At 43.1% G+C, this 25,000-nt stretch overlaps 71 non-coding genes across 71 annotated transcripts in view; all 71 read right to left on the minus strand.

The window, feature by feature from the left end:
* Positions 1–25, minus strand: part of trnap-ugg (transfer RNA proline (anticodon UGG)) — a 72-nt gene extending 47 nt beyond the window's left edge. Inside the window, exon 1 of the tRNA in view lies at positions 1–25. This exon is cut by the window's left edge and continues 47 nt beyond it. This is a non-coding gene — a tRNA (tRNA-Pro).
* Positions 26–248: 223 nt separating this feature from the next.
* trnap-ugg (transfer RNA proline (anticodon UGG)) lies at positions 249–320 on the minus strand. The gene has a single exon. It is a non-coding gene; the product is annotated as a tRNA-Pro (tRNA).
* Positions 321–617: 297 nt separating this feature from the next.
* On the minus strand, positions 618–689 carry trnap-agg (transfer RNA proline (anticodon AGG)). Its single transcript has one exon. It is a non-coding gene; the product is annotated as a tRNA-Pro (tRNA).
* A 416-nt stretch (positions 690–1,105) lies between these two features.
* Positions 1,106–1,178, minus strand: trnap-ugg (transfer RNA proline (anticodon UGG)). Its single transcript has one exon. It is a non-coding gene; the product is annotated as a tRNA-Pro (tRNA).
* A 226-nt stretch (positions 1,179–1,404) lies between these two features.
* On the minus strand, positions 1,405–1,476 carry trnap-cgg (transfer RNA proline (anticodon CGG)). Its single transcript has one exon. It is a non-coding gene; the product is annotated as a tRNA-Pro (tRNA).
* Positions 1,477–1,699: 223 nt separating this feature from the next.
* On the minus strand, positions 1,700–1,771 carry trnap-ugg (transfer RNA proline (anticodon UGG)). Its single transcript has one exon. It is a non-coding gene; the product is annotated as a tRNA-Pro (tRNA).
* Positions 1,772–2,068: 297 nt separating this feature from the next.
* On the minus strand, positions 2,069–2,140 carry trnap-agg (transfer RNA proline (anticodon AGG)). Its single transcript has one exon. It is a non-coding gene; the product is annotated as a tRNA-Pro (tRNA).
* A 226-nt stretch (positions 2,141–2,366) lies between these two features.
* On the minus strand, positions 2,367–2,438 carry trnap-cgg (transfer RNA proline (anticodon CGG)). The gene has a single exon. It is a non-coding gene; the product is annotated as a tRNA-Pro (tRNA).
* Positions 2,439–2,661: 223 nt separating this feature from the next.
* trnap-ugg (transfer RNA proline (anticodon UGG)) lies at positions 2,662–2,733 on the minus strand. The gene has a single exon. It is a non-coding gene; the product is annotated as a tRNA-Pro (tRNA).
* Positions 2,734–2,959: 226 nt separating this feature from the next.
* trnap-cgg (transfer RNA proline (anticodon CGG)) lies at positions 2,960–3,031 on the minus strand. The gene has a single exon. It is a non-coding gene; the product is annotated as a tRNA-Pro (tRNA).
* A 223-nt stretch (positions 3,032–3,254) lies between these two features.
* On the minus strand, positions 3,255–3,326 carry trnap-ugg (transfer RNA proline (anticodon UGG)). Its single transcript has one exon. It is a non-coding gene; the product is annotated as a tRNA-Pro (tRNA).
* A 297-nt stretch (positions 3,327–3,623) lies between these two features.
* Positions 3,624–3,695, minus strand: trnap-agg (transfer RNA proline (anticodon AGG)). The gene has a single exon. It is a non-coding gene; the product is annotated as a tRNA-Pro (tRNA).
* A 417-nt stretch (positions 3,696–4,112) lies between these two features.
* On the minus strand, positions 4,113–4,184 carry trnap-ugg (transfer RNA proline (anticodon UGG)). The gene has a single exon. It is a non-coding gene; the product is annotated as a tRNA-Pro (tRNA).
* A 235-nt stretch (positions 4,185–4,419) lies between these two features.
* Positions 4,420–4,491, minus strand: trnap-cgg (transfer RNA proline (anticodon CGG)). The gene has a single exon. It is a non-coding gene; the product is annotated as a tRNA-Pro (tRNA).
* A 297-nt stretch (positions 4,492–4,788) lies between these two features.
* On the minus strand, positions 4,789–4,860 carry trnap-ugg (transfer RNA proline (anticodon UGG)). The gene has a single exon. It is a non-coding gene; the product is annotated as a tRNA-Pro (tRNA).
* Positions 4,861–5,086: 226 nt separating this feature from the next.
* trnap-cgg (transfer RNA proline (anticodon CGG)) lies at positions 5,087–5,158 on the minus strand. Its single transcript has one exon. It is a non-coding gene; the product is annotated as a tRNA-Pro (tRNA).
* A 223-nt stretch (positions 5,159–5,381) lies between these two features.
* trnap-ugg (transfer RNA proline (anticodon UGG)) lies at positions 5,382–5,453 on the minus strand. Its single transcript has one exon. It is a non-coding gene; the product is annotated as a tRNA-Pro (tRNA).
* A 297-nt stretch (positions 5,454–5,750) lies between these two features.
* Positions 5,751–5,822, minus strand: trnap-agg (transfer RNA proline (anticodon AGG)). The gene has a single exon. It is a non-coding gene; the product is annotated as a tRNA-Pro (tRNA).
* A 417-nt stretch (positions 5,823–6,239) lies between these two features.
* Positions 6,240–6,311, minus strand: trnap-ugg (transfer RNA proline (anticodon UGG)). The gene has a single exon. It is a non-coding gene; the product is annotated as a tRNA-Pro (tRNA).
* A 226-nt stretch (positions 6,312–6,537) lies between these two features.
* Positions 6,538–6,609, minus strand: trnap-cgg (transfer RNA proline (anticodon CGG)). Its single transcript has one exon. It is a non-coding gene; the product is annotated as a tRNA-Pro (tRNA).
* Positions 6,610–6,906: 297 nt separating this feature from the next.
* Positions 6,907–6,978, minus strand: trnap-ugg (transfer RNA proline (anticodon UGG)). Its single transcript has one exon. It is a non-coding gene; the product is annotated as a tRNA-Pro (tRNA).
* Positions 6,979–7,204: 226 nt separating this feature from the next.
* trnap-cgg (transfer RNA proline (anticodon CGG)) lies at positions 7,205–7,276 on the minus strand. Its single transcript has one exon. It is a non-coding gene; the product is annotated as a tRNA-Pro (tRNA).
* Positions 7,277–7,499: 223 nt separating this feature from the next.
* Positions 7,500–7,571, minus strand: trnap-ugg (transfer RNA proline (anticodon UGG)). The gene has a single exon. It is a non-coding gene; the product is annotated as a tRNA-Pro (tRNA).
* A 297-nt stretch (positions 7,572–7,868) lies between these two features.
* trnap-agg (transfer RNA proline (anticodon AGG)) lies at positions 7,869–7,940 on the minus strand. Its single transcript has one exon. It is a non-coding gene; the product is annotated as a tRNA-Pro (tRNA).
* Positions 7,941–8,357: 417 nt separating this feature from the next.
* Positions 8,358–8,429, minus strand: trnap-ugg (transfer RNA proline (anticodon UGG)). Its single transcript has one exon. It is a non-coding gene; the product is annotated as a tRNA-Pro (tRNA).
* A 235-nt stretch (positions 8,430–8,664) lies between these two features.
* Positions 8,665–8,736, minus strand: trnap-cgg (transfer RNA proline (anticodon CGG)). The gene has a single exon. It is a non-coding gene; the product is annotated as a tRNA-Pro (tRNA).
* Positions 8,737–9,033: 297 nt separating this feature from the next.
* On the minus strand, positions 9,034–9,105 carry trnap-ugg (transfer RNA proline (anticodon UGG)). The gene has a single exon. It is a non-coding gene; the product is annotated as a tRNA-Pro (tRNA).
* A 226-nt stretch (positions 9,106–9,331) lies between these two features.
* trnap-ugg (transfer RNA proline (anticodon UGG)) lies at positions 9,332–9,403 on the minus strand. Its single transcript has one exon. It is a non-coding gene; the product is annotated as a tRNA-Pro (tRNA).
* Positions 9,404–9,626: 223 nt separating this feature from the next.
* trnap-ugg (transfer RNA proline (anticodon UGG)) lies at positions 9,627–9,698 on the minus strand. The gene has a single exon. It is a non-coding gene; the product is annotated as a tRNA-Pro (tRNA).
* Positions 9,699–9,995: 297 nt separating this feature from the next.
* On the minus strand, positions 9,996–10,067 carry trnap-agg (transfer RNA proline (anticodon AGG)). Its single transcript has one exon. It is a non-coding gene; the product is annotated as a tRNA-Pro (tRNA).
* Positions 10,068–10,483: 416 nt separating this feature from the next.
* Positions 10,484–10,556, minus strand: trnap-ugg (transfer RNA proline (anticodon UGG)). Its single transcript has one exon. It is a non-coding gene; the product is annotated as a tRNA-Pro (tRNA).
* A 226-nt stretch (positions 10,557–10,782) lies between these two features.
* trnap-cgg (transfer RNA proline (anticodon CGG)) lies at positions 10,783–10,854 on the minus strand. Its single transcript has one exon. It is a non-coding gene; the product is annotated as a tRNA-Pro (tRNA).
* Positions 10,855–11,077: 223 nt separating this feature from the next.
* On the minus strand, positions 11,078–11,149 carry trnap-ugg (transfer RNA proline (anticodon UGG)). The gene has a single exon. It is a non-coding gene; the product is annotated as a tRNA-Pro (tRNA).
* A 297-nt stretch (positions 11,150–11,446) lies between these two features.
* On the minus strand, positions 11,447–11,518 carry trnap-agg (transfer RNA proline (anticodon AGG)). The gene has a single exon. It is a non-coding gene; the product is annotated as a tRNA-Pro (tRNA).
* A 226-nt stretch (positions 11,519–11,744) lies between these two features.
* Positions 11,745–11,816, minus strand: trnap-cgg (transfer RNA proline (anticodon CGG)). Its single transcript has one exon. It is a non-coding gene; the product is annotated as a tRNA-Pro (tRNA).
* Positions 11,817–12,039: 223 nt separating this feature from the next.
* trnap-ugg (transfer RNA proline (anticodon UGG)) lies at positions 12,040–12,111 on the minus strand. Its single transcript has one exon. It is a non-coding gene; the product is annotated as a tRNA-Pro (tRNA).
* A 226-nt stretch (positions 12,112–12,337) lies between these two features.
* trnap-cgg (transfer RNA proline (anticodon CGG)) lies at positions 12,338–12,409 on the minus strand. The gene has a single exon. It is a non-coding gene; the product is annotated as a tRNA-Pro (tRNA).
* A 223-nt stretch (positions 12,410–12,632) lies between these two features.
* trnap-ugg (transfer RNA proline (anticodon UGG)) lies at positions 12,633–12,704 on the minus strand. Its single transcript has one exon. It is a non-coding gene; the product is annotated as a tRNA-Pro (tRNA).
* A 297-nt stretch (positions 12,705–13,001) lies between these two features.
* trnap-agg (transfer RNA proline (anticodon AGG)) lies at positions 13,002–13,073 on the minus strand. The gene has a single exon. It is a non-coding gene; the product is annotated as a tRNA-Pro (tRNA).
* A 417-nt stretch (positions 13,074–13,490) lies between these two features.
* On the minus strand, positions 13,491–13,562 carry trnap-ugg (transfer RNA proline (anticodon UGG)). The gene has a single exon. It is a non-coding gene; the product is annotated as a tRNA-Pro (tRNA).
* Positions 13,563–13,797: 235 nt separating this feature from the next.
* On the minus strand, positions 13,798–13,869 carry trnap-cgg (transfer RNA proline (anticodon CGG)). Its single transcript has one exon. It is a non-coding gene; the product is annotated as a tRNA-Pro (tRNA).
* A 297-nt stretch (positions 13,870–14,166) lies between these two features.
* On the minus strand, positions 14,167–14,238 carry trnap-ugg (transfer RNA proline (anticodon UGG)). The gene has a single exon. It is a non-coding gene; the product is annotated as a tRNA-Pro (tRNA).
* Positions 14,239–14,464: 226 nt separating this feature from the next.
* On the minus strand, positions 14,465–14,536 carry trnap-cgg (transfer RNA proline (anticodon CGG)). Its single transcript has one exon. It is a non-coding gene; the product is annotated as a tRNA-Pro (tRNA).
* Positions 14,537–14,759: 223 nt separating this feature from the next.
* trnap-ugg (transfer RNA proline (anticodon UGG)) lies at positions 14,760–14,831 on the minus strand. Its single transcript has one exon. It is a non-coding gene; the product is annotated as a tRNA-Pro (tRNA).
* Positions 14,832–15,128: 297 nt separating this feature from the next.
* Positions 15,129–15,200, minus strand: trnap-agg (transfer RNA proline (anticodon AGG)). Its single transcript has one exon. It is a non-coding gene; the product is annotated as a tRNA-Pro (tRNA).
* A 417-nt stretch (positions 15,201–15,617) lies between these two features.
* trnap-ugg (transfer RNA proline (anticodon UGG)) lies at positions 15,618–15,689 on the minus strand. The gene has a single exon. It is a non-coding gene; the product is annotated as a tRNA-Pro (tRNA).
* Positions 15,690–15,915: 226 nt separating this feature from the next.
* Positions 15,916–15,987, minus strand: trnap-cgg (transfer RNA proline (anticodon CGG)). The gene has a single exon. It is a non-coding gene; the product is annotated as a tRNA-Pro (tRNA).
* A 297-nt stretch (positions 15,988–16,284) lies between these two features.
* trnap-ugg (transfer RNA proline (anticodon UGG)) lies at positions 16,285–16,356 on the minus strand. The gene has a single exon. It is a non-coding gene; the product is annotated as a tRNA-Pro (tRNA).
* Positions 16,357–16,582: 226 nt separating this feature from the next.
* Positions 16,583–16,654, minus strand: trnap-cgg (transfer RNA proline (anticodon CGG)). Its single transcript has one exon. It is a non-coding gene; the product is annotated as a tRNA-Pro (tRNA).
* Positions 16,655–16,877: 223 nt separating this feature from the next.
* On the minus strand, positions 16,878–16,949 carry trnap-ugg (transfer RNA proline (anticodon UGG)). Its single transcript has one exon. It is a non-coding gene; the product is annotated as a tRNA-Pro (tRNA).
* Positions 16,950–17,246: 297 nt separating this feature from the next.
* Positions 17,247–17,318, minus strand: trnap-agg (transfer RNA proline (anticodon AGG)). Its single transcript has one exon. It is a non-coding gene; the product is annotated as a tRNA-Pro (tRNA).
* A 226-nt stretch (positions 17,319–17,544) lies between these two features.
* On the minus strand, positions 17,545–17,616 carry trnap-agg (transfer RNA proline (anticodon AGG)). The gene has a single exon. It is a non-coding gene; the product is annotated as a tRNA-Pro (tRNA).
* Positions 17,617–17,913: 297 nt separating this feature from the next.
* On the minus strand, positions 17,914–17,985 carry trnap-agg (transfer RNA proline (anticodon AGG)). Its single transcript has one exon. It is a non-coding gene; the product is annotated as a tRNA-Pro (tRNA).
* Positions 17,986–18,402: 417 nt separating this feature from the next.
* On the minus strand, positions 18,403–18,474 carry trnap-agg (transfer RNA proline (anticodon AGG)). Its single transcript has one exon. It is a non-coding gene; the product is annotated as a tRNA-Pro (tRNA).
* Positions 18,475–18,771: 297 nt separating this feature from the next.
* trnap-ugg (transfer RNA proline (anticodon UGG)) lies at positions 18,772–18,843 on the minus strand. The gene has a single exon. It is a non-coding gene; the product is annotated as a tRNA-Pro (tRNA).
* Positions 18,844–19,069: 226 nt separating this feature from the next.
* Positions 19,070–19,141, minus strand: trnap-ugg (transfer RNA proline (anticodon UGG)). Its single transcript has one exon. It is a non-coding gene; the product is annotated as a tRNA-Pro (tRNA).
* Positions 19,142–19,438: 297 nt separating this feature from the next.
* trnap-agg (transfer RNA proline (anticodon AGG)) lies at positions 19,439–19,510 on the minus strand. Its single transcript has one exon. It is a non-coding gene; the product is annotated as a tRNA-Pro (tRNA).
* A 417-nt stretch (positions 19,511–19,927) lies between these two features.
* On the minus strand, positions 19,928–19,999 carry trnap-agg (transfer RNA proline (anticodon AGG)). Its single transcript has one exon. It is a non-coding gene; the product is annotated as a tRNA-Pro (tRNA).
* A 297-nt stretch (positions 20,000–20,296) lies between these two features.
* On the minus strand, positions 20,297–20,368 carry trnap-ugg (transfer RNA proline (anticodon UGG)). Its single transcript has one exon. It is a non-coding gene; the product is annotated as a tRNA-Pro (tRNA).
* A 226-nt stretch (positions 20,369–20,594) lies between these two features.
* Positions 20,595–20,666, minus strand: trnap-ugg (transfer RNA proline (anticodon UGG)). Its single transcript has one exon. It is a non-coding gene; the product is annotated as a tRNA-Pro (tRNA).
* A 297-nt stretch (positions 20,667–20,963) lies between these two features.
* Positions 20,964–21,035, minus strand: trnap-agg (transfer RNA proline (anticodon AGG)). The gene has a single exon. It is a non-coding gene; the product is annotated as a tRNA-Pro (tRNA).
* Positions 21,036–21,452: 417 nt separating this feature from the next.
* trnap-agg (transfer RNA proline (anticodon AGG)) lies at positions 21,453–21,524 on the minus strand. The gene has a single exon. It is a non-coding gene; the product is annotated as a tRNA-Pro (tRNA).
* A 224-nt stretch (positions 21,525–21,748) lies between these two features.
* On the minus strand, positions 21,749–21,820 carry trnap-ugg (transfer RNA proline (anticodon UGG)). Its single transcript has one exon. It is a non-coding gene; the product is annotated as a tRNA-Pro (tRNA).
* Positions 21,821–22,046: 226 nt separating this feature from the next.
* On the minus strand, positions 22,047–22,118 carry trnap-ugg (transfer RNA proline (anticodon UGG)). Its single transcript has one exon. It is a non-coding gene; the product is annotated as a tRNA-Pro (tRNA).
* A 297-nt stretch (positions 22,119–22,415) lies between these two features.
* Positions 22,416–22,487, minus strand: trnap-agg (transfer RNA proline (anticodon AGG)). The gene has a single exon. It is a non-coding gene; the product is annotated as a tRNA-Pro (tRNA).
* A 417-nt stretch (positions 22,488–22,904) lies between these two features.
* trnap-agg (transfer RNA proline (anticodon AGG)) lies at positions 22,905–22,976 on the minus strand. Its single transcript has one exon. It is a non-coding gene; the product is annotated as a tRNA-Pro (tRNA).
* A 417-nt stretch (positions 22,977–23,393) lies between these two features.
* On the minus strand, positions 23,394–23,465 carry trnap-agg (transfer RNA proline (anticodon AGG)). Its single transcript has one exon. It is a non-coding gene; the product is annotated as a tRNA-Pro (tRNA).
* Positions 23,466–23,688: 223 nt separating this feature from the next.
* Positions 23,689–23,761, minus strand: trnap-ugg (transfer RNA proline (anticodon UGG)). The gene has a single exon. It is a non-coding gene; the product is annotated as a tRNA-Pro (tRNA).
* A 297-nt stretch (positions 23,762–24,058) lies between these two features.
* Positions 24,059–24,130, minus strand: trnap-agg (transfer RNA proline (anticodon AGG)). The gene has a single exon. It is a non-coding gene; the product is annotated as a tRNA-Pro (tRNA).
* Positions 24,131–24,356: 226 nt separating this feature from the next.
* trnap-agg (transfer RNA proline (anticodon AGG)) lies at positions 24,357–24,428 on the minus strand. Its single transcript has one exon. It is a non-coding gene; the product is annotated as a tRNA-Pro (tRNA).
* Positions 24,429–24,654: 226 nt separating this feature from the next.
* trnap-agg (transfer RNA proline (anticodon AGG)) lies at positions 24,655–24,726 on the minus strand. The gene has a single exon. It is a non-coding gene; the product is annotated as a tRNA-Pro (tRNA).
* Positions 24,727–25,000: the final 274 nt, after the last annotated feature.

Here is a 25,000-nt window from a genome sequence, read left to right on the forward strand (position 1 = left end):
AATCATACCCCTAGACCAACGAGCCAAGAAGTAGCCTCTGTGTTTGAGGTCTGCGTGACAAATTAGTGCCTGGTTTGGCACGTCAATTGAGTAAGAATGGATTGCAGATGAAAGTATGTGCTGCAATGAACCAGATACAATTTGGCACGAACGGGGTATACAGCGTTTTCCAAGAAAATGGCTAAATTTTGAAGCATCCATGTTACCGCTCATAAAATTAAACATTCTACGTGAGTTATCATAGTCTTGGGCTCATCCGGGATTTGAACCCGGGATCTCTCGCACCCAAAGCGAGAATCATACCCCTAGACCAACGAGCCAAGAAGTAGCCTCTGTGTTTGAGGTCTGTGTGACAAATTAGTGCCTGGTTTGGCACGTCTATTGAGTAAGAATGGCTTGCAGATGAAAGTATGTGCTGCAATGAACCAGATACAATTTGGCACGAATGGGGCCATCCGGCATTTTCCAAGAAAATGGCTAAAAAATGGCTAAATTTTGACAGATACAATTTGGCACGAATGGGGCATTACAGCATTTTGCAAGAAAATGGCTAAATTTTGAAGCATCCATGTTACCGCTCATAAAATTAAACGTTCTACGTGAGTTAACATAGTCTTGGGCTCGTCCGGGATTTGAACCCGGGACCTCTCGCACCCTAAGCGAGAATCATACTCCTAGACCAACGAGCCAAGAAATGGGCTAATTGTTTAAGATCTGCGTGACAAAATCCTCCATTGTCTGGCATGTCTATTGAGTAAGAATGGCTTGCAGATGAAAGTATGTGCTCTGCAATGAACCAGATCCAATTTGGCACGAATGGGGCATTACAGCATTTTGCAAGAAAATGGCTAAATTTTGAAGCATCCATGTTACCGCTCATAAAATTAAACATTAAAATTAAACAAAACAAAAATTAAAATTAAACATTCTACGAATGGGGCCATCCGGCATTTTCCAAGAAAATGGCTAAAAAATTGCTAAATTTTGACAGATACAATTTGGCACGAATGGGGCATTACAGCATTTTGCAAGAAAATGGCTAAATTTTGAAGCATCCATCTTACCGCTCATAAAATTAAACGTTCTACGTGAGTTAACATAGTCTTGGGCTCGTCCGGGATTTGAACCCGGGACCTCTCGCACCCAAAGCGAGAATCATACCCCTAGACCAACGAGTCAAGAAGTAGCCATTGTGTTTGAGGTCTGTGTGACAAATTAGTGCCTGGTTTGGCACGTCTATTGAGTAAGAATGGCTTGCAGATGAAAGTATGTGCTCTGCAATGAACCAGATACAATTTGGCACGAATGGGGCATTGCAGCATTTTGCAAGAAAATGGCTAAAATTTGAAGCATCCATGTTCCCGCTCATATAGTCAAGTATTCTACGTTACCTATCATAGTCCTGGGCTCGTCCGGGATTTGAACCCGGGACCTCTCGCACCCGAAGCGAGAATCATACCCCTAGACCAACGAGCCAAGAAGTAGCCTCTGTGTTTGAGGTCTGCGTGACAAATTAGTGCCTGGTTTGGCACGTCAATTGAGTAAGAATGGATTGCAGATGAAAGTATGTTCTGCAATGAACCAGATACAATTTGGCACGAACGGGGTATACAGCGTTTTCCAAGAAAATGGCTAAATTTTGAAGCATCCATGTTACCGCTCATAAAATTAAACATTCTACGTGAGTTATCATAGTCTTGGGCTCATCCGGGATTTGAACCCGGGACCTCTCGCACCCAAAGCGAGAATCATACCCCTAGACCAACGAGCCAAGAAGTAGCCTCTGTGTTTGAGGTCTGTGTGACAAATTAGTGCCTGGTTTGGCACGTCTATTGAGTAAGAATGGCTTGCAGATGAAAGTATGTGCTGCAATGAACCAGATACAATTTGGCACGAATGGGGCCATCCGGCATTTTCCAAGAAAATGGCTAAAAAATGGCTAAATTTTGACAGATACAATTTGGCACGAATGGGGCATTACAGCATTTTGCAAGAAAATGGCTAAATTTTGAAGCATCCATGTTACCGCTCATAAAATTAAACGTTCTACGTGAGTTAACATAGTCTTGGGCTCGTCCGGGATTTGAACCCGGGACCTCTCGCACCCTAAGCGAGAATCATACTCCTAGACCAACGAGCCAAGAAATGGGCTAATTGTTTAATATCTGCGTGACAAAATCCTCCATTGTCTGGCATGTCTATTGAGTAAGAATGGCTTGCAGATGAAAGTATGTGCTCTGCAATGAACCAGATCCAATTTGGCACGAATGGGGCATTACAGCATTTTGCAAGAAAATGGCTAAATTTTGAAGCATCCATGTTACCGCTCATATAGTCAAGCATTCTACGTTACCTATCATAGTCCTGGGCTCGTCCGGGATTTGAACCCGGGACCTCCCGCACCCGAAGCGAGAATCATACCCCTAGACCAACGAGCCAAGAAGTAGCCTCTGTGTTTGAGGTCTGCGTGACAAATTAGTGCCTGGTTTGGCACGTCAATTGAGTAAGAATGGATTGCAGATGAAAGTATGTGCTGCAATGAACCAGATACAATTTGGCACGAACGGGGTATACAGCGTTTTCCAAGAAAATGGCTAAATTTTGAAGCATCCATGTTACCGCTCATAAAATTAAACATTCTACGTGAGTTATCATAGTCTTGGGCTCATCCGGGATTTGAACCCGGGACCTCTCGCACCCAAAGCGAGAATCATACCCCTAGACCAACTAGCCAAGAAGTAGCCATTGTGTTTGAGGTCTGCATGACAAATTAGTGCCTGTTTTGGCACGTCTATTGAGTAAGAATGGCTTGCAGATGAAAGTATGTGCTCTGCAATGAACCAGATACAATTTGGCACGAATGGGGCATTGCAGCATTTTGCAAGAAAATGGCTAAAATTTGAAGCATCCATGTTCCCGCTCATATAGTCAAGCATTCTACGTTACCTATCATAGTCCTGGGCTCGTCCGGGATTTGAACCCGGGACCTCTCGCACCCGAAGCGAGAATCATACCCCTAGACCAACGAGCCAAGAAGTAGCCTCTGTGTTTGAGGTCTGCGTGACAAATTAGTGCCTGGTTTGGCACGTCAATTGAGTAAGAATGGATTGCAGATGAAAGTATGTGCTGCAATGAACCAGATACAATTTGGCACGAACGGGGTATACAGCGTTTTCCAAGAAAATAGCTAAATTTTGAAGCATCCATGTTACCGCTCATAAAATTAAACATTCTACGTGAGTTATCATAGTCTTGGGCTCATCCGGGATTTGAACCCGGGATCTCTCGCACCCAAAGCGAGAATCATACCCCTAGACCAACGAGCCAAGAAGTAGGCTCTGTGTTTGAGGTCTGTGTGACAAATTAGTGCCTGGTTTGGCACGTCTATTGAGTAAGAATGGCTTGCAGATGAAAGTATGTGCTGCAATGAACCAGATACAATTTGGCACGAATGGGGCCATCCGGCATTTTCCAAGAAAATGGCTAAAAAATGGCTAAATTTTGACAGATACAATTTGGCACGAATGGGGCATTACAGAATTTTGCAAGAAAATGGCTAAATTTTGAAGCATCCATGTTACCGCTCATAAAATTAAACGTTCTACGTGAGTTAATATAGTCTTGGGCTCGTCCGGGATTTGAACCCGGGACCTCTCGCACCCTAAGCGAGAATCATACTCCTAGACCAACGAGCCAAGAAATGGGCTAATTGTTTAAGATCTGCGTGACAAAATCCTCCATTGTCTGGCATGTCTATTGAGTAAGAATGGCTTGCAGATGAAAGTATGTGCTCTGCAATGAACCAGATCCAATTTGGCACGAATGGGGCATTACAGGATTTTGCAAGAAAATGGCTAAATTTTGAAGCATCCATGTTACCGCTCATAAAATTAAACATTAAAATTAAACAAAACAAAAATTAAAATTAAACATTCTACGAATGGGGCCATCCGGCATTTTCCAAGAAAATGGCTAAAAAATGGCTAAATTTTGACAGATACAATTTGGCAGGAATGGGGCATTACAGCATTTTGCAAGAAAATGGCTAAATTTTGAAGCATCCATCTTACCGCTCATAAAATTAAACGTTCTACGTGAGTTAACATAGTCTTGGGCTCGTCCGGGATTTGAACCCGGGACCTCTCGCACCCAAAGCGAGAATCATACCCCTAGACCAACGAGCCAAGAAGTAGCCATTGTGTTTGAGGTCTGCGGGACAAATTAGTGCCTGGTTTGGCACGTCTATTGAGTAAGAATGGCTTGCAGATGAAGCTTGCAGAAGTATGTGCTCTGCAATGAACCAGATACAATTTGGCACGAATGGGGCATTGCAGCATTTTGCAAGAAAATGGCTAAAATTGGAAGCATCCATGTTCCCGCTCATATAGTCAAGCATTCTACGTTACCTATCATAGTCCTGGGCTCGTCCGGGATTTGAACCCGGGACCTCTCGCACCCGAAGCGAGAATCATACCCCTAGACCAACGAGCCAAGAAGTAGCCTCTGTGTTTGAGGTCTGCGTGACAAATTAGTGCCTGGTTTGGCACGTCAATTGAGTAAGAATGGATTGCAGATGAAAGTATGTGCTGCAATGAACCAGATACAATTTGGCACGAATGGGGCCATCCGGCATTTTCCAAGAAAATGGCTAAAAAATGGCTAAATTTTGACAGATACAATTTGGCACGAATGGGGCATTACAGCATTTTGCAAGAAAATGGCTAAATTTTGAAGCATCCATCTTACCGCTCATAAAATTAAACGTTCTACGTGAGTTAACATAGTCTTGGGCTCGTCCGGGATTTGAACCCGGGACCTCTCGCACCCAAAGCGAGAATCATACCCCTAGACCAACTAGCCAAGAAGTAGCCATTGTGTTTGAGGTCTGCATGACAAATTAGTGCCTGTTTTGGCACGTCTATTGAGTAAGAATGGCTTGCAGATGAAAGTATGTGCTCTGCAATGAACCAGATACAATTTGGCACGAATGGGGCATTGCAGCATTTTGCAAGAAAATGGCTAAAATTTGAAGCATCCATGTTCCCGCTCATATAGTCAAGCATTCTACGTTACCTATCATAGTCCTGGGCTCGTCCGGGATTTGAACCCGGGACCTCTCGCACCCGAAGCGAGAATCATACCCCTAGACCAACGAGCCAAGAAGTAGCCTCTGTGTTTGAGGTCTGCGTGACAAATTAGTGCCTGGTTTGGCACGTCAATTGAGTAAGAATGGATTGCAGATGAAAGTATGTGCTGCAATGAACCAGATACAATTTGGCACGAACGGGGTATACAGCGTTTTCCAAGAAAATAGCTAAATTTTGAAGCATCCATGTTACCGCTCATAAAATTAAACATTCTACGTGAGTTATCATAGTCTTGGGCTCATCCGGGATTTGAACCCGGGATCTCTCGCACCCAAAGCGAGAATCATACCCCTAGACCAACGAGCCAAGAAGTAGGCTCTGTGTTTGAGGTCTGTGTGACAAATTAGTGCCTGGTTTGGCACGTCTATTGAGTAAGAATGGCTTGCAGATGAAAGTATGTGCTGCAATGAACCAGATACAATTTGGCACGAATGGGGCCATCCGGCATTTTCCAAGAAAATGGCTAAAAAATGGCTAAATTTTGACAGATACAATTTGGCACGAATGGGGCATTACAGAATTTTGCAAGAAAATGGCTAAATTTTGAAGCATCCATGTTACCGCTCATAAAATTAAACGTTCTACGTGAGTTAATATAGTCTTGGGCTCGTCCGGGATTTGAACCCGGGACCTCTCGCACCCTAAGCGAGAATCATACTCCTAGACCAACGAGCCAAGAAATGGGCTAATTGTTTAAGATCTGCGTGACAAAATCCTCCATTGTCTGGCATGTCTATTGAGTAAGAATGGCTTGCAGATGAAAGTATGTGCTCTGCAATGAACCAGATCCAATTTGGCACGAATGGGGCATTACAGCATTTTGCAAGAAAATGGCTAAATTTTGAAGCATCCATGTTACCGCTCATAAAATTAAACATTAAAATTAAACAAAACAAAAATTAAAATTAAACATTCTACGAATGGGGCCATCCGGCATTTTCCAAGAAAATGGCTAAAAAATGGCTAAATTTTGACAGATACAATTTGGCACGAATGGGGCATTACAGCATTTTGCAAGAAAATGGCTAAATTTTGAAGCATCCATCTTACCGCTCATAAAATTAAACGTTCTACGTGAGTTAACATAGTCTTGGGCTCGTCCGGGATTTGAACCCGGGACCTCTCGCACCCAAAGCGAGAATCATACCCCTAGACCAACGAGCCAAGAAGTAGCCATTGTGTTTGAGGTCTGCGTGACAAATTAGTGCCTGGTTTGGCACGTCTATTGAGTAAGAATGGCTTGCAGATGAAAGTATGTGCTCTGCAATGAACCAGATACAATTTGGCACGAATGGGGCATTGCAGCATTTTGATAGAAAATGGCTAAAATTGGAAGCATCCATGTTCCCGCTCATATAGTCAAGCATTCTACGTTACCTATCATAGTCCTGGGCTCGTCCGGGATTTGAACCCGGGACCTCTCGCACCCGAAGCGAGAATCATACCCCTAGACCAACGAGCCAAGAAGTAGCCTCTGTGTTTGAGGTCTGCGTGACAAATTAGTGCCTGGTTTGGCACGTCAATTGAGTAAGAATGGATTGCAGATGAAAGTATGTGCTGCAATGAACCAGATACAATTTGGCACGAATGGGGCCATCCGGCATTTTCCAAGAAAATGGCTAAAAAATGGCTAAATTTTGACAGATACAATTTGGCACGAATGGGGCATTACAGCATTTTGCAAGAAAATGGCTAAATTTTGAAGCATCCATCTTACCGCTCATAAAATTAAACGTTCTACGTGAGTTAACATAGTCTTGGGCTCGTCCGGGATTTGAACCCGGGATCTCTCGCACCCAAAGCGAGAATCATACCCCTAGACCAACTAGCCAAGAAGTAGCCATTGTGTTTGAGGTCTGCATGACAAATTAGTGCCTGTTTTGGCACGTCTATTGAGTAAGAATGGCTTGCAGATGAAAGTATGTGCTCTGCAATGAACCAGATACAATTTGGCACGAATGGGGCATTGCAGCATTTTGCAAGAAAATGGCTAAAATTTGAAGCATCCATGTTCCCGCTCATATAGTCAAGCATTCTACGTTACCTATCATAGTCCTGGGCTCGTCCGGGATTTGAACCCGGGACCTCTCGCACCCGAAGCGAGAATCATACCCCTAGACCAACGAGCCAAGAAGTAGCCTCTGTGTTTGAGGTCTGCGTGACAAATTAGTGCCTGGTTTGGCACGTCAATTGAGTAAGAATGGATTGCAGATGAAAGTATGTGCTGCAATGAACCAGATACAATTTGGCACGAACGGGGTATACAGCGTTTTCCAAGAAAATAGCTAAATTTTGAAGCATCCATGTTACCGCTCATAAAATTAAACATTCTACGTGAGTTATCATAGTCTTGGGCTCATCCGGGATTTGAACCCGGGATCTCTCGCACCCAAAGCGAGAATCATACCCCTAGACCAACGAGCCAAGAAGTAGGCTCTGTGTTTGAGGTCTGTGTGACAAATTAGTGCCTGGTTTGGCACGTCTATTGAGTAAGAATGGCTTGCAGATGAAAGTATGTGCTGCAATGAACCAGATACAATTTGGCACGAATGGGGCCATCCGGCATTTTCCAAGAAAATGGCTAAAAAATGGCTAAATTTTGACAGATACAATTTGGCACGAATGGGGCATTACAGAATTTTGCAAGAAAATGGCTAAATTTTGAAGCATCCATGTTACCGCTCATAAAATTAAACGTTCTACGTGAGTTAATATAGTCTTGGGCTCGTCCGGGATTTGAACCCGGGACCTCTCGCACCCTAAGCGAGAATCATACTCCTAGACCAACGAGCCAAGAAATGGGCTAATTGTTTAAGATCTGCGTGACAAAATCCTCCATTGTCTGGCATGTCTATTGAGTAAGAATGGCTTGCAGATGAAAGTATGTGCTCTGCAATGAACCAGATCCAATTTGGCACGAATGGGGCATTACAGGATTTTGCAAGAAAATGGCTAAATTTTGAAGCATCCATGTTACCGCTCATAAAATTAAACATTAAAATTAAACAAAACAAAAATTAAAATTAAACATTCTACGAATGGGGCCATCCGGCATTTTCCAAGAAAATGGCTAAAAAATGGCTAAATTTTGACAGATACAATTTGGCAGGAATGGGGCATTACAGCATTTTGCAAGAAAATGGCTAAATTTTGAAGCATCCATCTTACCGCTCATAAAATTAAACGTTCTACGTGAGTTAACATAGTCTTGGGCTCGTCCGGGATTTGAACCCGGGACCTCTCGCACCCAAAGCGAGAATCATACCCCTAGACCAACGAGCCAAGAAGTAGCCATTGTGTTTGAGGTCTGCGGGACAAATTAGTGCCTGGTTTGGCACGTCTATTGAGTAAGAATGGCTTGCAGATGAAGCTTGCAGAAGTATGTGCTCTGCAATGAACCAGATACAATTTGGCACGAATGGGGCATTGCAGCATTTTGCAAGAAAATGGCTAAAATTGGAAGCATCCATGTTCCCGCTCATATAGTCAAGCATTCTACGTTACCTATCATAGTCCTGGGCTCGTCCGGGATTTGAACCCGGGACCTCTCGCACCCGAAGCGAGAATCATACCCCTAGACCAACGAGCCAAGAAGTAGCCTCTGTGTTTGAGGTCTGCGTGACAAATTAGTGCCTGGTTTGGCACGTCAATTGAGTAAGAATGGATTGCAGATGAAAGTATGTGCTGCAATGAACCAGATACAATTTGGCACGAATGGGGCCATCCGGCATTTTCCAAGAAAATGGCTAAAAAATGGCTAAATTTTGACAGATACAATTTGGCACGAATGGGGCATTACAGCATTTTGCAAGAAAATGGCTAAATTTTGAAGCATCCATCTTACCGCTCATAAAATTAAACGTTCTACGTGAGTTAACATAGTCTTGGGCTCGTCCGGGATTTGAACCCGGGACCTCTCGCACCCAAAGCGAGAATCATACCCCTAGACCAACTAGCCAAGAAGTAGCCATTGTGTTTGAGGTCTGCATGACAAATTAGTGCCTGTTTTGGCACGTCTATTGAGTAAGAATGGCTTGCAGATGAAAGTATGTGCTCTGCAATGAACCAGATACAATTTGGCACGAATGGGGCATTGCAGCATTTTGCAAGAAAATGGCTAAAATTTGAAGCATCCATGTTCCCGCTCATATAGTCAAGCATTCTACGTTACCTATCATAGTCTTGGGCTCGTCCGGGATTTGAACCCGGGACCTCTCGCACCCAAAGCGAGAATCATACCCCTAGACCAACGAGCCAAGAAGTAGCCTCTGTGTTTGAGGTCTGCGTGACAAATTAGTGCCTGGTTTGGCACGTCAATTGAGTAAGAATGGATTGCAGATGAAAGTATGTGCTGCAATGAACCAGATACAATTTGGCACGAACGGGGTATACAGCGTTTTCCAAGAAAATGGCTAAATTTTGAAGCATCCATGTTACCGCTCATAAAATTAAACATTCTACGTGAGTTATCATAGTCTTGGGCTCATCCGGGATTTGAACCCGGGATCTCTCGCACCCAAAGCGAGAATCATACCCCTAGACCAACGAGCCAAGAAGTAGCCTCTGTGTTTGAGGTCTGTGTGACAAATTAGTGCCTGGTTTGGCACGTCTATTGAGTAAGAATGGCTTGCAGATGAAAGTATGTGCTGCAATGAACCAGATACAATTTGGCACGAATGGGGCCATCCGGCATTTTCCAAGAAAATGGCTAAAAAATGGCTAAATTTTGACAGATACAATTTGGCACGAATGGGGCATTACAGCATTTTGCAAGAAAATGGCTAAATTTTGAAGCATCCATGTTACCGCTCATAAAATTAAACGTTCTACGTGAGTTAACATAGTCTTGGGCTCGTCCGGGATTTGAACCCGGGACCTCTCGCACCCTAAGCGAGAATCATACTCCTAGACCAACGAGCCAAGAAATGGGCTAATTGTTTAAGATCTGCGTGACAAAATCCTCCATTGTCTGGCATGTCTATTGAGTAAGAATGGCTTGCAGATGAAAGTATGTGCTCTGCAATGAACCAGATCCAATTTGGCACGAATGGGGCATTACAGCATTTTGCAAGAAAATGGCTAAATTTTGAAGCATCCATGTTACCGCTCATAAAATTAAACATTAAAATTAAACAAAACAAAAATTAAAATTAAACATTCTACGAATGGGGCCATCCGGCATTTTCCAAGAAAATGGCTAAAAAATTGCTAAATTTTGACAGATACAATTTGGCACGAATGGGGCATTACAGCATTTTGCAAGAAAATGGCTAAATTTTGAAGCATCCATCTTACCGCTCATAAAATTAAACGTTCTACGTGAGTTAACATAGTCTTGGGCTCGTCCGGGATTTGAACCCGGGACCTCTCGCACCCAAAGCGAGAATCATACCCCTAGACCAACGAGTCAAGAAGTAGCCATTGTGTTTGAGGTCTGTGTGACAAATTAGTGCCTGGTTTGGCACGTCTATTGAGTAAGAATGGCTTGCAGATGAAAGTATGTGCTCTGCAATGAACCAGATACAATTTGGCACGAATGGGGCATTGCAGCATTTTGCAAGAAAATGGCTAAAATTTGAAGCATCCATGTTCCCGCTCATATAGTCAAGTATTCTACGTTACCTATCATAGTCCTGGGCTCGTCCGGGATTTGAACCCGGGACCTCTCGCACCCGAAGCGAGAATCATACCCCTAGACCAACGAGCCAAGAAGTAGCCTCTGTGTTTGAGGTCTGCGTGACAAATTAGTGCCTGGTTTGGCACGTCAATTGAGTAAGAATGGATTGCAGATGAAAGTATGTTCTGCAATGAACCAGATACAATTTGGCACGAACGGGGTATACAGCGTTTTCCAAGAAAATGGCTAAATTTTGAAGCATCCATGTTACCGCTCATAAAATTAAACATTCTACGTGAGTTATCATAGTCTTGGGCTCATCCGGGATTTGAACCCGGGACCTCTCGCACCCAAAGCGAGAATCATACCCCTAGACCAACGAGCCAAGAAGTAGCCTCTGTGTTTGAGGTCTGTGTGACAAATTAGTGCCTGGTTTGGCACGTCTATTGAGTAAGAATGGCTTGCAGATGAAAGTATGTGCTGCAATGAACCAGATACAATTTGGCACGAATGGGGCCATCCGGCATTTTCCAAGAAAATGGCTAAAAAATGGCTAAATTTTGACAGATACAATTTGGCACGAATGGGGCATTACAGCATTTTGCAAGAAAATGGCTAAATTTTGAAGCATCCATGTTACCGCTCATAAAATTAAACGTTCTACGTGAGTTAACATAGTCTTGGGCTCGTCCGGGATTTGAACCCGGGACCTCTCGCACCCTAAGCGAGAATCATACTCCTAGACCAACGAGCCAAGAAATGGGCTAATTGTTTAATATCTGCGTGACAAAATCCTCCATTGTCTGGCATGTCTATTGAGTAAGAATGGCTTGCAGATGAAAGTATGTGCTCTGCAATGAACCAGATCCAATTTGGCACGAATGGGGCATTACAGCATTTTGCAAGAAAATGGCTAAATTTTGAAGCATCCATGTTACCGCTCATATAGTCAAGCATTCTACGTTACCTATCATAGTCCTGGGCTCGTCCGGGATTTGAACCCGGGACCTCCCGCACCCGAAGCGAGAATCATACCCCTAGACCAACGAGCCAAGAAGTAGCCTCTGTGTTTGAGGTCTGCGTGACAAATTAGTGCCTGGTTTGGCACGTCAATTGAGTAAGAATGGATTGCAGATGAAAGTATGTGCTGCAATGAACCAGATACAATTTGGCACGAACGGGGTATACAGCGTTTTCCAAGAAAATGGCTAAATTTTGAAGCATCCATGTTACCGCTCATAAAATTAAACATTCTACGTGAGTTATCATAGTCTTGGGCTCATCCGGGATTTGAACCCGGGACCTCTCGCACCCAAAGCGAGAATCATACCCCTAGACCAACTAGCCAAGAAGTAGCCATTGTGTTTGAGGTCTGCATGACAAATTAGTGCCTGTTTTGGCACGTCTATTGAGTAAGAATGGCTTGCAGATGAAAGTATGTGCTCTGCAATGAACCAGATACAATTTGGCACGAATGGGGCATTGCAGCATTTTGCAAGAAAATGGCTAAAATTTGAAGCATCCATGTTCCCGCTCATATAGTCAAGCATTCTACGTTACCTATCATAGTCCTGGGCTCGTCCGGGATTTGAACCCGGGACCTCTCGCACCCGAAGCGAGAATCATACCCCTAGACCAACGAGCCAAGAAGTAGCCTCTGTGTTTGAGGTCTGCGTGACAAATTAGTGCCTGGTTTGGCACGTCAATTGAGTAAGAATGGATTGCAGATGAAAGTATGTGCTGCAATGAACCAGATACAATTTGGCACGAACGGGGTATACAGCGTTTTCCAAGAAAATAGCTAAATTTTGAAGCATCCATGTTACCGCTCATAAAATTAAACATTCTACGTGAGTTATCATAGTCTTGGGCTCATCCGGGATTTGAACCCGGGATCTCTCGCACCCAAAGCGAGAATCATACCCCTAGACCAACGAGCCAAGAAGTAGGCTCTGTGTTTGAGGTCTGTGTGACAAATTAGTGCCTGGTTTGGCACGTCTATTGAGTAAGAATGGCTTGCAGATGAAAGTATGTGCTGCAATGAACCAGATACAATTTGGCACGAATGGGGCCATCCGGCATTTTCCAAGAAAATGGCTAAAAAATGGCTAAATTTTGACAGATACAATTTGGCACGAATGGGGCATTACAGAATTTTGCAAGAAAATGGCTAAATTTTGAAGCATCCATGTTACCGCTCATAAAATTAAACGTTCTACGTGAGTTAATATAGTCTTGGGCTCGTCCGGGATTTGAACCCGGGACCTCTCGCACCCTAAGCGAGAATCATACTCCTAGACCAACGAGCCAAGAAATGGGCTAATTGTTTAAGATCTGCGTGACAAAATCCTCCATTGTCTGGCATGTCTATTGAGTAAGAATGGCTTGCAGATGAAAGTATGTGCTCTGCAATGAACCAGATCCAATTTGGCACGAATGGGGCATTACAGGATTTTGCAAGAAAATGGCTAAATTTTGAAGCATCCATGTTACCGCTCATAAAATTAAACATTAAAATTAAACAAAACAAAAATTAAAATTAAACATTCTACGAATGGGGCCATCCGGCATTTTCCAAGAAAATGGCTAAAAAATGGCTAAATTTTGACAGATACAATTTGGCAGGAATGGGGCATTACAGCATTTTGCAAGAAAATGGCTAAATTTTGAAGCATCCATCTTACCGCTCATAAAATTAAACGTTCTACGTGAGTTAACATAGTCTTGGGCTCGTCCGGGATTTGAACCCGGGACCTCTCGCACCCAAAGCGAGAATCATACCCCTAGACCAACGAGCCAAGAAGTAGCCATTGTGTTTGAGGTCTGCGGGACAAATTAGTGCCTGGTTTGGCACGTCTATTGAGTAAGAATGGCTTGCAGATGAAGCTTGCAGAAGTATGTGCTCTGCAATGAACCAGATACAATTTGGCACGAATGGGGCATTGCAGCATTTTGCAAGAAAATGGCTAAAATTGGAAGCATCCATGTTCCCGCTCATATAGTCAAGCATTCTACGTTACCTATCATAGTCCTGGGCTCGTCCGGGATTTGAACCCGGGACCTCTCGCACCCGAAGCGAGAATCATACCCCTAGACCAACGAGCCAAGAAGTAGCCTCTGTGTTTGAGGTCTGCGTGACAAATTAGTGCCTGGTTTGGCACGTCAATTGAGTAAGAATGGATTGCAGATGAAAGTATGTGCTGCAATGAACCAGATACAATTTGGCACGAATGGGGCCATCCGGCATTTTCCAAGAAAATGGCTAAAAAATGGCTAAATTTTGACAGATACAATTTGGCACGAATGGGGCATTACAGCATTTTGCAAGAAAATGGCTAAATTTTGAAGCATCCATCTTACCGCTCATAAAATTAAACGTTCTACGTGAGTTAACATAGTCTTGGGCTCGTCCGGGATTTGAACCCGGGACCTCTCGCACCCAAAGCGAGAATCATACCCCTAGACCAACTAGCCAAGAAGTAGCCATTGTGTTTGAGGTCTGCATGACAAATTAGTGCCTGTTTTGGCACGTCTATTGAGTAAGAATGGCTTGCAGATGAAAGTATGTGCTCTGCAATGAACCAGATACAATTTGGCACGAATGGGGCATTGCAGCATTTTGCAAGAAAATGGCTAAAATTTGAAGCATCCATGTTCCCGCTCATATAGTCAAGCATTCTACGTTACCTATCATAGTCCTGGGCTCGTCCGGGATTTGAACCCGGGACCTCTCGCACCCGAAGCGAGAATCATACCCCTAGACCAACGAGCCAAGAAGTAGCCTCTGTGTTTGAGGTCTGCGTGACAAATTAGTGCCTGGTTTGGCACGTCAATTGAGTAAGAATGGATTGCAGATGAAAGTATGTGCTGCAATGAACCAGATACAATTTGGCACGAACGGGGTATACAGCGTTTTCCAAGAAAATAGCTAAATTTTGAAGCATCCATGTTACCGCTCATAAAATTAAACATTCTACGTGAGTTATCATAGTCTTGGGCTCATCCGGGATTTGAACCCGGGATCTCTCGCACCCAAAGCGAGAATCATACCCCTAGACCAACGAGCCAAGAAGTAGGCTCTGTGTTTGAGGTCTGTGTGACAAATTAGTGCCTGGTTTGGCACGTCTATTGAGTAAGAATGGCTTGCAGATGAAAGTATGTGCTGCAATGAACCAGATACAATTTGGCACGAATGGGGCCATCCGGCATTTTCCAAGAAAATGGCTAAAAAATGGCTAAATTTTGACAGATACAATTTGGCACGAATGGGGCATTACAGAATTTTGCAAGAAAATGGCTAAATTTTGAAGCATCCATGTTACCGCTCATAAAATTAAACGTTCTACGTGAGTTAATATAGTCTTGGGCTCGTCCGGGATTTGAACCCGGGACCTCTCGCACCCTAAGCGAGAATCATACTCCTAGACCAACGAGCCAAGAAATGGGCTAATTGTTTAAGATCTGCGTGACAAAATCCTCCATTGTCTGGCATGTCTATTGAGTAAGAATGGCTTGCAGATGAAAGTATGTGCTCTGCAATGAACCAGATCCAATTTGGCACGAATGGGGCATTACAGCATTTTGCAAGAAAATGGCTAAATTTTGAAGCATCCATGTTACCGCTCATAAAATTAAACATTAAAATTAAACAAAACAAAAATTAAAATTAAACATTCTACGAATGGGGCCATCCGGCATTTTCCAAGAAAATGGCTAAAAAATGGCTAAATTTTGACAGATACAATTTGGCACGAATGGGGCATTACAGCATTTTGCAAGAAAATGGCTAAATTTTGAAGCATCCATCTTACCGCTCATAAAATTAAACGTTCTACGTGAGTTAACATAGTCTTGGGCTCGTCCGGGATTTGAACCCGGGACCTCTCGCACCCAAAGCGAGAATCATACCCCTAGACCAACGAGCCAAGAAGTAGCCATTGTGTTTGAGGTCTGCGTGACAAATTAGTGCCTGGTTTGGCACGTCTATTGAGTAAGAATGGCTTGCAGATGAAAGTATGTGCTCTGCAATGAACCAGATACAATTTGGCACGAATGGGGCATTGCAGCATTTTGATAGAAAATGGCTAAAATTGGAAGCATCCATGTTCCCGCTCATATAGTCAAGCATTCTACGTTACCTATCATAGTCCTGGGCTCGTCCGGGATTTGAACCCGGGACCTCTCGCACCCGAAGCGAGAATCATACCCCTAGACCAACGAGCCAAGAAGTAGCCTCTGTGTTTGAGGTCTGCGTGACAAATTAGTGCCTGGTTTGGCACGTCAATTGAGTAAGAATGGATTGCAGATGAAAGTATGTGCTGCAATGAACCAGATACAATTTGGCACGAATGGGGCCATCCGGCATTTTCCAAGAAAATGGCTAAAAAATGGCTAAATTTTGACAGATACAATTTGGCACGAATGGGGCATTACAGCATTTTGCAAGAAAATGGCTAAATTTTGAAGCATCCATCTTACCGCTCATAAAATTAAACGTTCTACGTGAGTTAACATAGTCTTGGGCTCGTCCGGGATTTGAACCCGGGACCTCTCGCACCCAAAGCGAGAATCATACCCCTAGACCAACTAGCCAAGAAGTAGCCATTGTGTTTGAGGTCTGCATGACAAATTAGTGCCTGTTTTGGCACGTCTATTGAGTAAGAATGGCTTGCAGATGAAAGTATGTGCTCTGCAATGAACCAGATACAATTTGGCACGAATGGGGCATTGCAGCATTTTGCAAGAAAATGGCTAAAATTTGAAGCATCCATGTTCCCGCTCATATAGTCAAGCATTCTACGTTACCTATCATAGTCCTGGGCTCGTCCGGGATTTGAACCTAGGACCTCTCGCACCCGAAGCGAGAATCATACCCCTAGACCAACGAGCCAAGAAGTAGCCTCTGTGTTTGAGGTCTGCGTGACAAATTAGTGCCTGGTTTGGCACGTCAATTGAGTAAGAATGGATTGCAGATGAAAGTATGTGCTGCAATGAACCAGATACAATTTGGCACGAACGGGGTATACAGCGTTTTCCAAGAAAATGGCTAAATTTTGAAGCATCCATGTTACCGCTCATAAAATTAAACATTCTACGTGAGTTATCATAGTCTTGGGCTCATCCGGGATTTGAACCCGGGATCTCTCGCACCCAAAGCGAGAATCATACCCCTAGACCAACGAGCCAAGAAGTAGCCTCTGTGTTTGAGGTCTGTGTGACAAATTAGTGCCTGGTTTGGCACGTCTATTGAGTAAGAATGGCTTGCAGATGAAAGTATGTGCTGCAATGAACCAGATACAATTTGGCACGAATGGGGCCATCCGGCATTTTCCAAGAAAATGGCTAAAAAATGGCTAAATTTTGACAGAAACAATTTGGCACGAATGGGGCATTACAGCATTTTGCAAGAAAATGGCTAAATTTTGAAGCATCCATGTTACCGCTCATAAAATTAAACGTTCTACGTGAGTTAACATAGTCTTGGGCTCGTCCGGGATTTGAACCCGGGACCTCTCGCACCCTAAGCGAGAATCATACTCCTAGACCAACGAGCCAAGAAATGGGCTAATTGTTTAAGATCTGCGTGACAAAATCCTCCATTGTCTGGCATGTCTATTGAGTAAGAATGGCTTGCAGATGAAAGTATGTGCTCTGCAATGAACCAGATCCAATTTGGCACGAATGGGGCATTACAGCATTTTGCAAGAAAATGGCTAAATTTTGAAGCATCCATGTTACCGCTCATATAGTCAAGCATTCTACGTTACCTATCATAGTCCTGGGCTCGTCCGGGATTTGAACCCGGGACCTCTCGCACCCTAAGCGAGAATCATACTCCTAGACCAACGAGCCAAGAAATGGGCTACTTGTTTAAGATCTGCGTGACAAAATCCTCCATTGTCTGGCATGTCTATTGAGTAAGAATGGCTTGCAGATGAAAGTATGTGCTGCAATGAACCAGATACAATTTGGCACGAATGGGGCCATCCGGCATTTTCCAAGAAAATGGCTAAAAAATGGCTAAATTTTGACAGATACAATTTGGCACGAATGGGGCATTACAGCATTTTGCAAGAAAATGGCTAAATTTTGAAGCATCCATGTTACCGCTCATAAAATTAAACGTTCTACGTGAGTTAACATAGTCTTGGGCTCGTCCGGGATTTGAACCCGGGACCTCTCGCACCCTAAGCGAGAATCATACTCCTAGACCAACGAGCCAAGAAATGGGCTAATTGTTTAAGATCTGCGTGACAAAATCCTCCATTGTCTGGCATGTCTATTGAGTAAGAATGGCTTGCAGATGAAAGTATGTGCTCTGCAATGAACCAGATCCAATTTGGCACGAATGGGGCATTACAGCATTTTGCAAGAAAATGGCTAAATTTTGAAGCATCCATGTTACCGCTCATAAAATTAAACATTAAAATTAAACAAAAAAAAAATTAAAATTAAACATTCTACGAATGGGGCCATCCGGCATTTTCCAAGAAAATGGCTAAAAAATGGCTAAATTTTGACAGATACAATTTGGCACGAATGGGGCATTACAGCATTTTGCAAGAAAATGGCTAAATTTTGAAGCATCCATGTTACCGCTCATAAAATTAAACGTTCTACGTGAGTTAACATAGTCTTGGGCTCGTCCGGGATTTGAACCCGGGACCTCTCGCACCCTAAGCGAGAATCATACTCCTAGACCAACGAGCCAAGAAATGGGCTAATTGTTTAAGATCTGCGTGACAAAATCCTCCATTGTCTGGCATGTCTATTGAGTAAGAATGGCTTGCAGATGAAAGTATGTGCTGCAATGAACCAGATACAATTTGGCACGAATGGGGCCATCCGGCATTTTCCAAGAAAATGGCTAAAAAATGGCTAAATTTTGACAGATACAATTTGGCACGAATGGGGCATTACAGCATTTTGCAAGAAAATGGCTAAATTTTGAAGCATCCATCTTACCGCTCATAAAATTAAACGTTCTACGTGAGTTAACATAGTCTTGGGCTCGTCCGGGATTTGAACCCGGGACCTCTCGCACCCAAAGCGAGAATCATACCCCTAGACCAACTAGCCAAGAAGTAGCCATTGTGTTTGAGGTCTGCATGACAAATTAGTGCCTGTTTTGGCACGTCTATTGAGTAAGAATGGCTTGCAGATGAAAGTATGTGCTCTGCAATGAACCAGATACAATTTGGCACGAATGGGGCATTGCAGCATTTTCCAAGAAAATAGCTAAATTTTGAAGCATCCATGTTACCGCTCATAAAATTAAACATTCTACGTGAGTTATCATAGTCTTGGGCTCATCCGGGATTTGAACCCGGGATCTCTCGCACCCAAAGCGAGAATCATACCCCTAGACCAACGAGCCAAGAAGTAGGCTCTGTGTTTGAGGTCTGTGTGACCAATTAGTGCCTGGTTTGGCACGTCTATTGAGTAAGAATGGCTTGCAGATGAAAGTATGTGCTGCAATGAACCAGATACAATTTGGCACGAATGGGGCCATCCGGCATTTTCCAAGAAAATGGCTAAAAAATGGCTAAATTTTGACAGATACAATTTGGCACGAATGGGGCATTACAGAATTTTGCAAGAAAATGGCTAAATTTTGAAGCATCCATGTTACCGCTCATAAAATTAAACGTTCTACGTGAGTTAATATAGTCTTGGGCTCGTCCGGGATTTGAACCCGGGACCTCTCGCACCCTAAGCGAGAATCATACTCCTAGACCAACGAGCCAAGAAATGGGCTAATTGTTTAAGATCTGCGTGACAAAATCCTCCATTGTCTGGCATGTCTATTGAGTAAGAATGGCTTGCAGATGAAAGTATGTGCTCTGCAATGAACCAGATCCAATTTGGCACGAATGGGGCATTACAGCATTTTGCAAGAAAATGGCTAAATTTTGAAGCATCCATGTTACCGCTCATAAAATTAAACATTAAAATTAAACAAAACAAAAATTAAAATTAAACATTCTACGAATGGGGCCATCCGGCATTTTCCAAGAAAATGGCTAAAAAATGGCTAAATTTTGACAGATACAATTTGGCACGAATGGGGCATTACAGCATTTTGCAAGAAAATGGCTAAATTTTGAAGCATCCATCTTACCGCTCATAAAATTAAACGTTCTACGTGAGTTAACATAGTCTTGGGCTCGTCCGGGATTTGAACCCGGGACCTCTCGCACCCTAAGCGAGAATCATACTCCTAGACCAACGAGCCAAGAAATGGGCTAATTGTTTAAGATCTGCGTGACAAAATCCTCCATTGTCTGGCATGTCTATTGAGTAAGAATGGCTTGCAGATGAAAGTATGTGCTGCAATGAACCAGATACAATTTGGCACGAATGGGGCCATCCGGCATTTTCCAAGAAAATGGCTAAAAAATGGCTAAATTTTGACAGATACAATTTGGCACGAATGGGGCATTACAGCATTTTGCAAGAAAATGGCTAAATTTTGAAGCATCCATCTTACCGCTCATAAAATTAAACGTTCTACGTGAGTTAACATAGTCTTGGGCTCGTCCGGGATTTGAACCCGGGACCTCTCGCACCCAAAGCGAGAATCATACCCCTAGACCAACTAGCCAAGAAGTAGCCATTGTGTTTGAGGTCTGCATGACAAATTAGTGCCTGTTTTGGCACGTCTATTGAGTAAGAATGGCTTGCAGATGAAAGTATGTGCTCTGCAATGAACCAGATACAATTTGGCACGAATGGGGCATTGCAGCATTTTCCAAGAAAATAGCTAAATTTTGAAGCATCCATGTTACCGCTCATAAAATTAAACATTCTACGTGAGTTATCATAGTCTTGGGCTCATCCGGGATTTGAACCCGGGATCTCTCGCACCCAAAGCGAGAATCATACCCCTAGACCAACGAGCCAAGAAGTAGGCTCTGTGTTTGAGGTCTGTGTGACCAATTAGTGCCTGGTTTGGCACGTCTATTGAGTAAGAATGGCTTGCAGATGAAAGTATGTGCTGCAATGAACCAGATACAATTTGGCACGAATGGGGCCATCCGGCATTTTCCAAGAAAATGGCTAAAAAATGGCTAAATTTTGACAGATACAATTTGGCACGAATGGGGCATTACAGAATTTTGCAAGAAAATGGCTAAATTTTGAAGCATCCATGTTACCGCTCATAAAATTAAACGTTCTACGTGAGTTAATATAGTCTTGGGCTCGTCCGGGATTTGAACCCGGGACCTCTCGCACCCTAAGCGAGAATCATACTCCTAGACCAACGAGCCAAGAAATGGGCTAATAGTTTAAGATCTGCGTGACAAAATCCTCCATTGTCTGGCATGTCTATTGAGTAAGAATGGCTTGCAGATGAAAGTATGTGCTCTGCAATGAACCAGATCCAATTTGGCACGAATGGGGCATTACAGCATTTTGCAAGAAAATGGCTAAATTTTGAAGCATCCATGTTACCGCTCATAAAATTAAACATTAAAATTAAACAAAAAAAAAATTAAAATTAAACATTCTACGAATGGGGCCATCCGGCATTTTCCAAGAAAATGGCTAAAAAATGGCTAAATTTTGACAGATACAATTTGGCACGAATGGGGCATTACAGCATTTTGCAAGAAAATGGCTAAATTTTGAAGCATCCATGTTACCGCTCATAAAATTAAACGTTCTACGTGAGTTAACATAGTCTTGGGCTCGTCCGGGATTTGAACCCGGGACCTCTCGCACCCTAAGCGAGAATCATACTCCTAGACCAACGAGCCAAGAAATGGGCTAATTCTTTAAGATCTGCGTGACAAAATCCTCCATTGTCTGGCATGTCTATTGAGTAAGAATGGCTTGCAGATGAAAGTATGTGCTGCAATGAACCAGGTACAATTTGGCACGAATGGGGCATTACAGCATTTTGCAAGAAAATGGCTAAATTTTGAAGCATCCATCTTACCGCTCATAAAATTAAACGTTCTACGTGAGTTAACATAGTCTTGGGCTCGTCCGGGATTTGAACCCGGGACCTCTCGCACCCAAAGCGAGAATCATACCCCTAGACCAACTAGCCAAGAAGTAGCCATTGTGTTTGAGGTCTGCATGACAAATTAGTGCCTGTTTTGGCACGTCTATTGAGTAAGAATGGCTTGCAGATGAAAGTATGTGCTCTGCAATGAACCAGATACAATTTGGCACGAATGGGGCATTGCAGCATTTTCCAAGAAAATAGCTAAATTTTGAAGCATCCATGTTACCGCTCATAAAATTAAACATTCTACGTGAGTTATCATAGTCTTGGGCTCATCCGGGATTTGAACCCGGGATCTCTCGCACCCAAAGCGAGAATCATACCCCTAGACCAACGAGCCAAGAAGTAGGCTCTGTGTTTGAGGTCTGTGTGACCAATTAGTGCCTGGTTTGGCACGTCTATTGAGTAAGAATGGCTTGCAGATGAAAGTATGTGCTGCAATGAACCAGATACAATTTGGCACGAATGGGGCCATCCGGCATTTTCCAAGAAAATGGCTAAAAAATGGCTAAATTTTGACAGATACAATTTGGCACGAATGGGGCATTACAGAATTTTGCAAGAAAATGGCTAAATTTTGAAGCATCCATGTTACCGCTCATAAAATTAAACGTTCTACGTGAGTTAATATAGTCTTGGGCTCGTCCGGGATTTGAACCCGGGACCTCTCGCACCCTAAGCGAGAATCATACTCCTAGACCAACGAGCCAAGAAATGGGCTAATTGTTTAAGATCTGCGTGACAAAATCCTCCATTGTCTGGCATGTCTATTGAGTAAGAATGGCTTGCAGATGAAAGTATGTGCTCTGCAATGAACCAGATCCAATTTGGCACGAATGGGGCATTACAGCATTTTGCAAGAAAATGGCTAAATTTTGAAGCATCCATGTTACCGCTCATAAAATTAAACATTAAAATTAAACAAAACAAAAATTAAAATTAAACATTCTACGAATGGGGCCATCCGGCATTTTCCAAGAAAATGGCTAAAAAATGGCTAAATTTTGACAGATACAATTTGGCACGAATGGGGCATTACAGCATTTTGCAAGAAAATGGCTAAATTTTGAAGCATCCATCTTACCGCTCATAAAATTAAACGTTCTACGTGAGTTAACATAGTCTTGGGCTCGTCCGGGATTTGAACCCGGGACCTCTCGCACCCTAAGCGAGAATCATACTCCTAGACCAACGAGCCAAGAAATGGGCTAATTGTTTAAGATCTGCGTGACAAAATCCTCCATTGTCTGGCATGTCTATTGAGTAAGAATGGCTTGCAGATGAAAGTATGTGCTCTGCAATGAACCAGATCCAATTTGGCACGAATGGGGCATTACAGCATTTTGCAAGAAAATGGCTAAATTTTGAAGCATCCATGTTACCGCTCATAAAATTAAACATTAAAATTAAACAAAAAAAAAATTAAAATTAAACATTCTACGAATGGGGCCATCCGGCATTTTCCAAGAAAATGGCTAAAAAATGGCTAAATTTTGACAGATACAATTTGGCACGAATGGGGCATTACAGCATTTTGCAAGAAAATGGCTAAATTTTGAAGCATCCATGTTACCGCTCATAAAATTAAACGTTCTACGTGAGTTAACATAGTCTTGGGCTCGTCCGGGATTTGAACCCGGGACCTCTCGCACCCTAAGCGAGAATCATACTCCTAGACCAACGAGCCAAGAAATGGGCTAATTCTTTAAGATCTGCGTGACAAAATCCTCCATTGTCTGGCATGTCTATTGAGTAAGAATGGCTTGCAGATGAAAGTATGTGCTGCAATGAACCAGGTACAATTTGGCACGAATGGGGCATTACAGCATTTTGCAAGAAAATGGCTAAATTTTGAAGCATCCATCTTACCGCTCATAAAATTAAACGTTCTACGTGAGTTAACATAGTCTTGGGCTCGTCCGGGATTTGAACCCGGGACCTCTCGCACCCAAAGCGAGAATCATACCCCTAGACCAACGAGTCAAGAAGTAGCCATTGTGTTTGAGGTCTGTGTGACAAATTAGTGCCTGGTTTGGCACGTCTATTGAGTAAGAATGGCTTGCAGATGAAAGTATGTGCTGCAATGAACCAGATACAATTTGGCACGAATGGGGCCATCCGGCATTTTCCAAGAAAATGGCTAAAAAATGGCTAAATTTTGACAGAAACAATTTGGCACGAATGGGGCATTACAGCATTTTGCAAGAAAATGGCTAAATTTTGAAGCATCCATGTTACCGCTCATAAAATTAAACGTTCTACGTGAGTTAACATAGTCTTGGGCTCGTCCGGGATTTGAACCCGGGACCTCTCGCACCCTAAGCGAGAATCATACTCCTAGACCAACGAGCCAAGAAATGGGCTAATTGTTTAAGATCTGCGTGACAAAATCCTCCATTGTCTGGCATGTCTATTGAGTAAGAATGGCTTGCAGATGAAAGTATGTGCTCTGCAATGAACCAGATCCAATTTGGCACGAATGGGGCATTACAGCATTTTGCAAGAAAATGGCTAAATTTTGAAGCATCCATGTTACCGCTCATATAGTCAAGCATTCTACGTTACCTATCATAGTCCTGGGCTCGTCCGGGATTTGAACCCGGGACCTCTCGCACCCTAAGCGAGAATCATACTCCTAGACCAACGAGCCAAGAAATGGGCTAATTGTTTAAGATCTGCGTAACAAAATCCTCCATTGTCTGGCATGTCTATTGAGTAAGAATGGCTTGCAGATGAAAGTATGTGCTCTGCAATGAACCAGATCCAATTTGGCACGAATGGGGCATTACAGCATTTTGCAAGAAAATGGCTAAATTTTGAAGCATCCATGTTACCGCTCATATAGTCAAGCATTCTACGTTACCTATCATAGTCCTGGGCTCGTCCGGGATTTGAACCCGGGACCTCTCGCACCCTAAGCGAGAATCATACTCCTAGACCAACGAGCCAAGAAATGGGCTACTTGTTTAAGATCTGCGTGACAAAATCCTCCATTGTCTGGCATGTCTATTGAGTAAGAATGGCTTGCAGATGAAAGTATGTGCTGCAATGAACCAGATACAATTTGGCACGAATGGGGCCATCTGGCATTTTCCAAGAAAATGGCTAAAAAATGGCTAAATTTTGACAGAAACAATTTGGCACGAATGGGGCATTACAGCATTTTGCAAGAAAATGGCTAAATTTTGAAGCATCCATGTTACCGCTCATAAAATTAAACGT

Source organism: Clinocottus analis, unplaced genomic scaffold (genome assembly GCF_023055335.1).
Source record: "Clinocottus analis isolate CAN_PGR_092001 unplaced genomic scaffold, fCliAna1.0.p SCAF_8, whole genome shotgun sequence".
Classification (NCBI taxonomy): Eukaryota; Metazoa; Chordata; class Actinopteri; order Perciformes; family Cottidae; genus Clinocottus; species Clinocottus analis.